This window comes from Oncorhynchus tshawytscha, linkage group LG33 (genome assembly GCF_018296145.1).
Source record: "Oncorhynchus tshawytscha isolate Ot180627B linkage group LG33, Otsh_v2.0, whole genome shotgun sequence".
NCBI lineage: Eukaryota > Metazoa > Chordata > Actinopteri > Salmoniformes > Salmonidae > Oncorhynchus > Oncorhynchus tshawytscha.
The window spans coordinates 29,308,944-29,322,497 of record NC_056461.1 but is presented as its reverse complement, the minus strand read 5'-3'; positions in this window follow the sequence as shown (position 1 = coordinate 29,322,497).

The following is a 13,554-nucleotide window of genomic DNA, read 5'->3' as shown; positions in this document are numbered from 1 at the left end:
ATGATAAAAAACTATGAACAACTATAAAGCCACGTCTGTGTGTGTGTGACGTCTGTTATTAAACTGTGTAATATTACTCTCTCTCTCTCTCTCTCTCTCTCTCTCTCTCTCTCGCTCTCGCTCTTGCTCTCTTTCTACTACATCTGTTGATGTATACCAAAGTTACAAATGTTTAACAACGTTGCAAAGTTTTTGGGAATTATTAATATAGTGTGTTACATAGTGTGCATCTGTGATAACTTTATATAATAGATCCTCTCTCTCTCTCTCTCTCTCTCTCTCTCAAAAAGACAAATTACATGACATTTACTCCTGAGTGTTGAACTTTTGCCCCCTCTATAGCCACCCTGGTTATTATCGGACCCTGCTGGTCATCTATGAATGTTGGAACATCTTGAAAAGCAATAAGGGGCTCATGTAGTCTTAAATGTGCACTCAGCAAAGCCCTCGGAGCATGGTTCAGCTCTAGTTGAAATTCTACATTTATGACTTCTAGGGAGTGTTTCCTAGATGCTGTGCTTCGCCATATGCATTGATTGGTCTTATTTTTTTTTAGACTGATGCAAAGATGGGTTTAAAGAAAAACATTTGGTTGATTGACAGATTTGTGATGAAAACAGTTCATATGAGCGCTAATTCAAACATACAATAATTGGTTTGCAAGGCAGTGATGAAAACAGTTTATAAGAGTACAAATTATATATATCTGGTGTACATTTTGATATAAATTATATATATTTGATACAATTACCCAAATAATAAAATCACTTCTCATTATGTACATTTCAAGGTTTCACAAAAATTAAACAACTATTGAGTTAATGTTTCTAGGACTAACACACTGCTGACTTTCCTATTTACTAAAGAACAAAATAAATAAATAAGACAAAAAAAAATTGTAATATAATCTGTGTACATGTACACTGAAAACAGGTGCATTCTGAAAGATTTTGTTGGTTGTTGATGTGATAACACCACTTCTATTTGTCACGAATCCCGCTTCCTGAGTCTGTGTTTGCCTGTGTTTCTGTCCTGGAGTGTGTTTCCGGTGTCCTGGAACGCACCCTGTCTGGTTGCCGGGCGAATTAGCTTGTTGGGAGATCGATGTTCACCCGCACCTGTATCCCATCAGTAATCTGCACACCTGTCCTGATCATCACCTCTCCCCTTCAAAAGCTCTGACCTGACATCCATTCCCTGCCGGATCGTTAGCCATGAACAGTATGTTGTGCCCACGAACCAGCCTCCAGTTTATAGAGTTTGTTTTGTTTTGTTTTATTGTTTTGTACGTCTTGCTTGCCTTTAACTTACCGCCGTTTGTTTTGTCTACAGCCATTCACCCGGAACCCATACCCCATCCCTGTCTGCTCGTCGCCAGTGTGTTGTTATCCATTGGATCTGCCTATCCACTCCCATCAACCCACCTCCGCTGCCCGCTCCTCCACCCAGAACTATCTACCTCCACGTTCTCATTAATTAATAAATACTCACCATCTTTATACTCACCTTGTCCTGGTCTGCTTCTGGGTCCAATTCTGGTAAACCCTGACAGAACGATCCGGCCAGTGATGAACCCAGCGGACCTGGACTCCGTTTGTCATACCCAGCAGGAGAAGATGTTGGGAGAACACAACACGGCGCTACACGAGATAACGGGTTCAATCCGGAATTTATCGGATAGATTAACGAGTATCCAGGATCAGCTCAGGTTGCCGGCGGATCATCCACCACCTGTTTCACCCATATCACCTGCCGATTCGGGAGCGGGTTCCTTCCGTGAGCCCAAGGTTCCTACACCGGAGAAGTACGAGGGAGATCTGGGAGGATGCCGTTCATTTCTTTTACAGTGTGGGTTAGTTTTTGATCTGCAGCCCTACTCTTACGCCACAGATAAGGCTAGGATAGCTTTTGTTATTGAGCTGCTGCGTGGTAGAGCTCTGGAATGGGCTTCAGCTGTTTGGGAACGACGGGACACATGCATGACGTCATACCAGGGTTTCACGGCAGAGATGAGAAAGCTTTTTGACCATCCAGTCCGAGGTAAGGACGCAGCTAAACGTTTGTTCTCTCTTCGCCAAGGAGCTCGCAGTGTGGCAGACTTTGTGATAGAATTCAGGACATTGGCTGTGGAGAGTGGTTGGAATGAGGAATCACTACAAGCGGTTTTTTACCAGGGGTTGTCGGAGCAACTCAAGGACGAGCTGATCTCCTATCCAGAGCCTAGTGACCTAGATAGTTTGGTCACCTTAGCTATTCGGGTAGATAATAGAGTCCGAGAGAGAAGGAGGGAGAAGCAGTGGTGTCCATCTAATCAATCTGAGACTCGGTTACCATTCGGGTCAGGAAGTGGACCAGGGCGGGTTGATCATTTTCCCTCACACGGGATTAGTGGAGGAGTCCTGCCGCCAGATCCTGAACCTATGCAAGTGGGGCGGCACGGGTTAACTAAGGACGAGCGCCAACGTAGACGTGAGACCAACAGCTGCCTCTACTGTGGTAGCTCGGGACATTACATCTCCGTTTGTCCTCAGCGCCCGTTAAACTGCTCGGCTCGTTAAGTTTGGGAGGTTTGTTAGCGAGCCAGTTTCAACCTCTCAAGAGCCCTGTCAGACCTTGTTTTCCTGCTACCCTCATAAATAAGAATCAGAGTTTAGCGATTAACGCTTTCATCGATTCAGGTCCCGATGACAGCTTCATTGATGCCGACTTAGTGGAACAGCTGGGGCTTTCCAAGGAGCAATTACCGGAAGCCATTGAAGCAACCACTCTGAACGGCAGTAGTCTGGCACAGATCACTATGAGGACTGAACCGGTTAAGATGTTGTTGTCGGGGAATCATTCAGAGGTTATTTCTTTTTTCATTTTGCCTTCCCCCCATGTTCCTCTGGTTCTTGGATACCCCTGGCTAAGAGAACACAATCCTTCGTTCGATTGGGTGACTGGTAAGGTAACTAGTTGGAGCATTGAGTGCCATGCTAACTGCCTCAGGACTGCCTGTTCTCATGCTGTCCCCAGTCGGGTCAGTGAGTCTGCTCCTCCTGATTTGTCCCTGGTTCCTGAAACATATCACGAGTTGGGTGAGGTGTTCAGTAAGCAGAAAGCTCAGTCACTTCCTCCCCACCGACCTTATGATTGTACAATTAAGCTGTTCCCTGGAGCTGCCTTTCCCAAGGGACGGTTATACAGTATTTCTCGACCTGAGCGGGAAGCCCTGGAGACCTACATAAAGGAGTCTCTTGCTGCAGGTCTCATTCGTCCCTCGTCATCACCCCTGGGAGCTGGATTTTTTGTGAGTAAGAAGGATGGCTCTCTTCGACCATGTATTGATTATCGGGGGTTGAATGATATTACGGTCAAGAACAAGTACCCCTTGCCCTTGATGAGCTCCGCTTTCGATTCTTTACAGGGTGCTACTGTGTTTACGAAGCTTGATCTACGCAATGCGTATCATCTGGTTCGGATCAAAGAGGGGGACGAGTGGGTGACTGGATTCAATACACCTATGGGACATTTCGAGTACCAGGTGATGCCGTTTGGACTTTCCAACGCCCCAGCAGTGTTCCAAGGTTTGGTGAATGACGTGCTGAGGGATATGATCGGTCTGTTTGTGTTCGTTTACCTGGATGACATCCTGATTTTCTCCAAGGAGCTTTCCAGCCACATCCAGCATGTTAAGCAGGTCCTGCAGCGGTTATTGGAGAACCGTCTGTTTGTGAAGGCAGAGAAGTGTGATTTTCACGCCCACACTACATCCTTCCTCAGGTACATCATCTCCAGGGGTGAGATCAAGATGGACCAAGAGAAGGTTCGGGCGGTTCGGGATTGGGCCCGGCCCGGTACGAGATTGCAGCTCCAGAGATTCCTGGGATTTGCGAACTTCTATCGGAGGTTTATCCGTGATTACAGCCAGGTGGCCGCCCCTTTAACTGCTCTGACGTCGTGCACCAGAATTTTCTGTTGGACTCCTGAGGCAGACCGAGCATTTCTGAACTTGAAGAGCCGATTCACCAACGCGCCGATTCTCTCTCAACCTGACACTTCCCGTCAGTTTGTTGTTGAGGTGGACGCGTCTGATGTGGGGGTGGGCGCCATCCTGTCCCAGCGTAGCTCCACTGACGGTAAACTCCATCCCTGCGCCTTCTACTCTTGTCGTCTTTCACCAGCTGAGAGAAACTACGATGTGGGTAACCGGGAGCTTCTCGCTGTGAAGCTTGCCTTGGAGGAGTGGCGTCACTGGTTGGAGGGAGCGGAGCAACCGTTTGTGGTCTGGACTGACCACAAGAATCTGGCTTACGTGCAATCGGCTAAACGTCTCAACTCCCGTCAGGCCAGGTGGGCTTTGTTTTTTGGACGCTTCAATTTTTCCCTGACGTTCCGACCTGGGTCGAAGAACGGCAAAGCGGACGCCTTGTCCCGGATGTTCTCCAAGACGGATGAGAGTGGGGCCAAGACTGAGATGATTCTTCCCCAGAACCTTGTCGTGGGAGCCGTTACATGGAGGTTAGAGGAGGATGTGATGGCGGCCCTTCGGACGCAGCCCGGCCCCGGTAACGGTCCACCCGGTCGGTTGTTCGTGCCTGAGTCGGTCCGTTCTGCTGTTCTTCAGTGGTCCCACGCCAGCAAGATAGCTTGTCACCCTGGCGTTGCTCGGACTATAGCGCTACTGCGCAGACGATTTTGGTGGCCTGCCATGGGAGAAGATACCCGGAGGTTTGTTGCCGCATGTCCTGTTTGTGCTCAGAACAAAAGTACCAATCGGCCCAGCTCTGGGCTTCTTCACCCCCTACCTATTCCTCGGCGACCTTGGTCGCATCTGGCCCTGGATTTTGTCACGGGATTGCCCCCTTCTGTTGGGAACACGGTCATTCTGACCATTGTGGACAGATTCAGCAAGTTTGCTCATTTTGTTCCTCTCTCCAAGCTTCCATCTGCCACGGAGACGTCCGAGATCCTGGTTAGGGAGGTTTTCAGGGTCCACGGATTGCCCAGTGACATTGTATCTGACCGTGGTCCTCAGTTTACCTCTGCTGTCTGGAGATCCTTCTGTTTGGCCATTGGAGCTACAGTCAGTCTCACTTCTGGATTTCACCCACAATCTAATGGTCAGGCGGAGAGAGCCAACCAGAAGATGGAGTCCACGCTGCGTTGTCTTGTCTCCTCTGATCCCACCTCTTGGTCATCTCAATTACCCTGGGTCGAGTATCAAATCAAATCAAATCAAATTTATTTATATAGCCCTTCGTACATCAGCTGATATCTCAAAGTGCTGTACAGAAACCCAGCCTAAAACCCCAAACAGCAAGCAATGCAGGTGTAGAAGCACGGTGGTTAGGAAAAACTCCCTAGGAAGAAACCTAGAGAGGAACCAGGCTATGTGGGGTGGCCAGTCCTCTTCTGGCTGTGCCGGGTGGAGATTATAACAGAACATGGCCAAGATGTTCAAATGTTCATAAATGACCAGCATGGTCGTATAATAATAAGGCAGAACAGTTGAAACTGGAGCAGCAGCACGGCCAGGTGGACTGGGGACAGCAAGGAGTCATCATGTCAGGTAGTCCTGGGGCATGGTTCTAGGGCTCAGGTCCTCCGAGAGAGAGAGAGAGAAAGAGAGAATTAGAGAACGCACACTTAGATTCACACAGGACACCGAATAGGACAGGAGAGGTACTCCAGATATAACAAACTGACCCTAGCCCCCCGACACATTAACTACTGCAGCATAAATACTGGAGGCTGAGACAGGAGGGGTCAGGAGACACTGTGGCCCCATCTGAGGACACCCCAGACAGGGCCAAACAGGAAGGATATAACCCCACCCACTTTGCCAAAGCACAGCCCCCACACCACTAGAGGGATATCTTCAACCACCAACTTACCATCCTGAGACAAGGCTGAGTATAGCCCGCAAAGAACTCCGCCATGGCACAACCCAAGGGGGGCGCCATCCCAGACAGGATGACCACATCAGTGAATCAACCCACTCAGGTGACGCACCCCTTCCAGGGACGGCAAGAGAGAGCCCCAGTAAGCCAGTGACTCAGCCCCTGTAATAGGGTTAGAGGCAGAGAATCCCAGTGGGAAGAGGGGAACCGGCCAGGCAGAGACAGCAAGGGCGGTTCGTTGCTCCAGAGCCTTTCCGTTCACCTTCCCACTCCTGGGCCAGACTACACTCAATCATATGACCCACTGAAGAGATAAGTCTTCAGTAAGGACTTAAAGGTTGAGACCGAGTTTGCGTCTCTGACATGGGTAGGCAGACCGTTCCATAAAAATGGAGCTCTATAGGAGAAAGCCCTGACTCCAGCTGTTTGCTTAGAAATTCTAGGGACAATTAGGAGGCCTGCGTCTTGTGACGGTAGCGTACGTGTAGGTATGTACGGTAGGACCAAATCAGAGAGATAGGTAGGAGCAAGCCCATGTAATGCTTTGTAGGTTAGCAGTAAAACCTTGAAATCAGCCCTTGCTTTGACAGGAAGCCAGTGTAGAGAGGCTAGCACTGGAGTAATATGATCAAATTTTTTGGTTCTAGTCAGAATTCGAGCAGTCGTATTTAGTACTAACTGAAGTTTATTTAGTGCTTTATCCGGGTAGCCGGAAAGTAGAGCATTGCAGTAGTCTAACCTAGAAGTGACAAAAGCATGGATACATTTTTCTGCATCATTTTTGGACAGAAAGTTTCTGATTTTTGCAATGTTACGTAGATGGAAAAAAGCTGTCCTTGAAATGGTCTTGATATGTTCTTCAAAAGAGAGATCAGGGTCCAGAGTAACGCCGAGGTCCTTCACAGTTTTATTTGAGACGACTGTACAACCATTAAGATTAATTGTCAGATTCAACAGAAGATCTCTTTGTTTCTTGGGACCTAGAACAAGCATCTCTGTTTTGTCCGAGTTTAAAAGTAGAAAGTTTGCAGCCATCCACTTCCTTATGTCTGAAACACATGCTTCTAGCAAGGGCAATTTTGGGGCTTCACCATGTTTCATTGAAATGTACAGCTGTGTGTCATCCGCATAGCAGTGAAAGTTAACATTATGTTTTCGAATAACATCCCCCAAGAGGTAAAATATATAGTGAAAACAATAGTGGTCCCAAAACGGAACCTTGAGGAACACCGAAATTTACAGTTGATTTGTCAGAGGACAAACCATTCACAGAGACAAACTGATATCTTTCCGACAGATAAGATCTAAACCAGGCCAGAACTTGTCCGTGTAGACCAATTTGGGTTTCCAATCTCTCCAAAAGAATGTGGTGATCGATGGTATCAAAAGCAGCACTAAGGTCTAGGAGCACGAGGACAGATGCAGAGCCTCGGTCCGATGCCATTAAAATGTCATTTACCACCTTCACAAGTGCCGTCTCAGTGCTATGATGGGGTCTAAAACCAGACTGAAGCATTTCGTATACATTGTTTGTCTTCAGGAAGGCAGTAAGTTGGTGCGCAACAGCCTTTTCTAAAAATTTTGAGAGGAATGGAAGATTCCTACTATAGGCCTATAGTTTTTTATATTTTCTGGGTCAAGGTTTGGCTTTTTCAAGAGAGGCTTTATTACTGCCACTTTTAGTGAGTTTGGTACACATCCGGTGGATAGAGAGACGTTTATTATGTTCAACATAGGAGGGCCAAGCACAGGAAGCAGCTCTTTCAGTAGTTTAGTTGGAATAGGGTCCAGTATGCAGCTTGAAGGTTTAGAGGCCATGATTATTTTCATCATTGTGTCAAGAGATATAGTACTAAAACACTTGAGCGTCTCTCTTGATCCTAGGTCCTGGGAGAGTTGTGCAGACTCAGGACAACTGAGCTTTGAAGGAATACGCAGATTTAAAGAGGAGTCCGTAATTTGCTTTCTAATAATCATAATCTTTTCCTCAAAGAAGTTCATGAATTTATCACTGCTAAAGTGAAAGTCATCCTCTCTTGGGGAATGCTGCTTTTTAGTTAGCTTTGCGACAGTATCAAAAAGGAATTTCGGATTGTTCTTATTTTCCTCAATTAAGTTAGAAAAATAGGATGATCGAGCAGCAGTAAGGGCTCTACGGTACTGCACGGTACTGCACGGAAGAGTATGCCCATAATACCCTTCCTTCATCTGCCACTGGGATGTCCCCCTTCCAATGCCTGTACGGATACCAACCTCCCTTGTTTCCTTCTCAGGAGAGGGATCTTTTGGATCCTTCTGTCCAGGCCCACATTCGTCGTTTCCACCGGACCTGGCATCGGGCCAGGAAGGTCCTCCTTAGAGTTTCTGACCGGTATCAGATCCAGGCGAATCGTCGCCGTATTCCTGCTCCCTCTTATACCATCGGAGATAAGGTTTGGTTGGCTACACGGGATCTTCCTCTACGGACTGAGTCGAGGAAACTATCACCAAAGTTCATTGGTCCGTTTGTGGTGGAGAGAATCATTAACCCTGTTGTGGTCCGACTCAAATTGCCGGCAACGCTTCGAGTACACCCCACCTTTTCATGTCTCCTGCCTCAAGCCGGTTCTCCTCAGTCCTCTGTTGCCCCCTCCTCCTCGTCCTCCTCCTCCTCGGATGATCGGAGGTGGTCCTGCCTACACGGTGCGCCGCATAATGGATTCCAGAAGGCGGGGTCGAGGTTTCCAATATCTCGTGGATTGGGAAGGATATGGTCCAGAGGAGAGGAGTTGGATTCCTCGGCGTCAGATCCTTGATGACGACCTGCTTCGTGACTTCTACCGCCTCCACCCTGGCGCTCCAGGTAGTCCGCCCGGTGGCGTTCATCGGAGGGGGGGTACTGTCACGAATCCCGCTTCCTGAGTCTGTGTTTGCCTGTGTTTCTGTCCTGGAGTGTGTTTCCGGTGTCCTGGAACGCACCCTGTCTGGTTGCCGGGCAAATTAGCTTGTTGGGAGATCGATGTTCACCCGCACCTGTATCCCATCAGTAATCTGAACACCTTTCCTGATCATCACCTCTCCCCTTCAAAAGCTCTGACCTGACATCCATTCCCTGCCGGATCGTTAGCCATGAACAGTATGTTGTGCCCACGAACCAGCTTCCAGTTTATAGAGTTTGTTTTATTGTTTTGTACATCTTGCTTGCCTTTAACTTACCGCCGTTTGTTTTGTCTACAGCCATTCACCCAGAACCCATACCCCATCCATGTCTGCTCGTCGCCAGTGTGTTGTTATCCATTGGATCTGCCTATCCACTCCCATCAACCCACCTCCGCTGCCTGCTCCTCCACCCAGAACTATCTACCTCCACGTTCTCATTAATTAATAAATACTCACCATCTTTATACTCACCTTGTCCTGGTCTGCTTCTGGGTCCAATTCTGGTAAACCCTGACACTATTCACATCTCAATTTAGGAAAATACTGTTCATTTTTATTTTACTAAAATTGTATTAGTTATGTTGTCTCATACCACGCCTATACACTACCAAGCAATGCAAGTAGATGTGGAATTAACCCCAAAACAAATGTGTGTCTTTTTGGATCCTGTTACGACTTCTATGAATGGTGAGTGGATGAGTCAAGCGCAGAGAGCAGGTAATTCCGTACGTGGATATTTTATTCCAAAGACAGTGGAGCCACGGACATGCAAAACACAAGGGCGCATGAAACAACCCATCCAAAATACAAAGGACTAAAACTGTCCGGAAAAATATAGATCACACTCATACACCAAATAACAGAGAACAAGCCCGCACAAATACCCAGCGGGCCTAGTGCCCTTAAATAGCCTACAAATAAACACTAACTCAAAACAGGTGTACCCAATTAAACCCAATAAACAGAAACAAACAGAAAGGGAATCGATGGCAGCTAATAGGCCGGCGACGACGACCATCGAGCGCCGCCAGAACAGGAAGAGGCACCATCTTCGGCGAGATTCGTGACAGATCCAGAATACCGACAATGTCATTATTTTCGTCATGTATGTGAAAAGATGTGCTCAAAGTAAATCTTCGCTGTTAGATTATTATCGTTATTATTATTTTTACATTTGCCATAACTAGTAAGCCTCACATCCTGACTTGAAACAGTTGAAGTCGGAAGTTTACATAGACCTTAGCCAAATACATTTAAACTCAGTTTTTCACAATTCCTGACATTTAATCCTTGTAAAAATTCCCTGTTTTAGGTCAGTTAGGATCACCACTTTATTTTAAGAAAGTGAAATGTCAGAATAATAGTAGAATGACTTATTCCAGCTTTTATTTCTTTAATCACATTCCCAGTGGGTCAGAAGTTTACATACACTCAATTAGTATTTGGTAGCATTGCTGTTAAATTGTTTAACTTGGGTCAAACGTTTCGGGGTAGCCTTCCACAAGCTTCCCGCAATAAGTTGGGTGTATTTTGGCCCATTCTTCATGACAGAGCTGGTGTAACTGAGTCAGGTTTGTAGGCCTCCTTGCTCCCACAAGCTTTTTCAGGTCTGCCCACAAATTTTCTATAGGATTGAGGTCAGGGCTTTGTGATGGCCAATCCAATACCTTGACTTTGTTGTCCATAAGCCATTTTGCCACAACTTTGGACATATGCTTGGGGTAATTGTCCATTTGGAAGACCCATTTGCAACCAAGCTTTAACTTACCCGCTGATGTCTTGAGATATTGCTTCAATATATCCACATGATTTTCCGACCTCATGATGCCATCTATTATGTGAAGTGCACCAGGCCCTCCTGCAGCAAAGCACCACCACAACATGATGCTGCCACCCGCGTGCTTCACGGTTGGGATGGTGTTCTTCGGCTTGCAAGCATCCCCCTTTTTCCTCCAAACATAATGATGGTCATTATGGGCAAACAGTTGTATTTTTGTTTCATCAGACCAGAGGACATTTCTCCAAAAAGTACGATCTTTGTTCCCACGTGCAGTTGTAAACCATAGTCTGGATTTTTTTATGGCAGTTTTGGAGCAGTGGCTTCTTCCTTGCTGAGCGGCCTTTCAGGTTATGTCGATATCGGACTTGTTTTACTGTGGATATAGATACTTTTGTACCTTTATAATTGCGTACTATTGTTTTTACAGATGAACGTGGTACCTTCAGGTATTTTGAAATTGCTCCCTAGGATGAACCAGACTATTGGAGGTCTACAATTTTTTTCTGATGTCTTAGCTGATTTCTTTTGATTTTCCCATGATGTCAAGCAAAGAGGCACTGAGTTTGAAGGAGGCTTTGAAATACATTCACAGGTACACCTCCAATTGACGCAAATTATGTCAATTAGCCTATCAGAAGCTTCTTTGACTTCTTTGAGGATAATACAGTGCTACCGTCGCGGCCAGCAAACAAGGACTGCGCCCTCCACCCATTTCTCCGTGGCCGACGTGATTCAAATATTTAAACTTGTTAACCCTTGCAACGCTGCTGGCCCAGACGGCATCCCTAGCCACATCCTCAGAGCATGCGCAGACCAGCTGGCTGGTGTGTTTACGGACATATTCAATCCCAGTCTGCTGTCCCCACATGCTTCAAGATGGCCACCATTATTCCTGTACCCAAGAAGGCAAAGATAACTGAAATAAATTACTACTGCCCCGTAGCACTCACTTCTGTCGTCATGAAATGCTTTGAGAGTGTCACACCCTGACCTTAGTATTCTTTGTTTTCTTTGTTATTTTGGTTAGGTCAGGGTGTGACATATGTGAGGTATATGTTTTTTCTTGTCTATGGGTTTTGTATGTTTATTGGGGTGTTTTCCTATCTAGGTGTTTTTGTACGTCAATGGTTGCCTAGATTCGTTCTCAATTAGAGGCAGCTGTCTATCGTTGTCTCTGATTGGGAACCATATTTAGGCAGCCATATTCTGTGGGTATTTTGTGGGTGATTGTTCCTGTTTCCAGTGTTCCAGTGTTAGTGTTCACGTTACGGGACTGTTTCGTCTTCGTTCATTTTTGTCGGTTTGCTGTTTTTGTTCATTGTTTAAGTTTCCTATTAAATATGGATAATCATCACGCTGCATTTTGGTCCTCCTTTCTTTCACCCAAAGACAATCATGACAGAGAGACTAGTCAAGGATCATATCTCCTCCACCTAACCGGCCACCCTGACCCACTTCAGTTTGCATACCGCCCCAACAGGTCCACAGACGATGCATTCGCCATCACACCTCACACTGCCCTATCCCATCTGGACAAGTGGAATACCTATGTAAGAATGCTGTTCATTGACTACAGCTGATCATTCAACACCATAGTACTCTCCAAGCTCATCATCAAGATGGACGCCCTGGGTCTCAACCCTGTCCCGTGCAATTGGGTCCTGGACTTTCTGACGGGCCGCCACCAGGTGGTGGAGGTAGGAAACAACATCTCCACTTTGCTGACCCTCAACACTGGGGCCCCACAAGGGCAAACTACCTGCCCTCCATGACACCTACAGCACCCGATGTCACAGGAAGGCCAAAAAGATCATTAAGGACAACATCCACCCGAGCCACTGCCTGTTCACACCACTACCATCCAGAAGGCAAGGTCAGAACAGATGCATCAAAGCTGGGACCGAGAGACTGAAAAACAGCTTCTATCTCAAGGCCATCAGAGAGGCTGCTGCCTACATTGAGACCCAATCACTGGCCACTTTAATAAATGAATCACTAGTCACTTTAATAATGGCACTTTAATAATGTTTACATATCTTACATTACTCATATCATATGTATATACGGTATTTTATACCATCTATTGCACCTTGCCTATGCCGCTCAGCCATCACTCATCCATATATTTTTATGTACATATTTCACATTCACCCCTTTAGATGTGTGTGTATTAGGTAGTGTCGTGGAAAATTGCATGATTATGTTAGTGCTTGTAAGATTATTTTATAATATTTGTATTGCATTAGAATGGTTGTTTTATGACAGAATAGAATCTGTCGACTAATGTGTGTGTGTGTTCCACTGAGGATGGGCCTCTATGAGAGAGCACTGAGAGAGGAGATTTACGATGTCTTTGGCCAATAAAGCCTAAAGAGCATTCCAGATAGTGCGGTAATGTTTTTGTACTATGAAGTACCAGGAACGAGATTAGAACCTTGTCTTAGAGACCAAACTGAACAATAATTTATAGCTAATGCTATCTGGCTATGGGATACTCCTTACTCAAGTAAAAGGCCCTTTGTGAAGTTTTCCTAAGATCTGTGGTTCGTCATGTAAGTTGAGAGGGGTGTATCTTTGCTATAAAATATCTCAGTTGCCGTTATGTTGACACTCTCAACTTTTCATTAGAGATAGCATTTGACTCTCAACAATTCACTATTGCAAAAGCTTAATATAATTAAAGATGAAGTTTAAGTATAACTCTGACTGGTGTGTGGTTTGTAACTCTCCTCATTTAGTAATACAGGAAATTGCTATGACAGTAGTTGTTAGATTACTTGTTACATATTACTGCACTGTCAGAACTAGAAGCACAAGCATTTCGCTACACTCACATTAACATCTGCTAACCATGTGTATGTGACCAATAAACTTTGATTTGGTCTACAATAACCATTAGAGGTAGGAGTTGGAGTTATCATACACAGACTCAGGCATTGCTAGCTCTGGATATTCCTTTGGTCTGTACAGAGT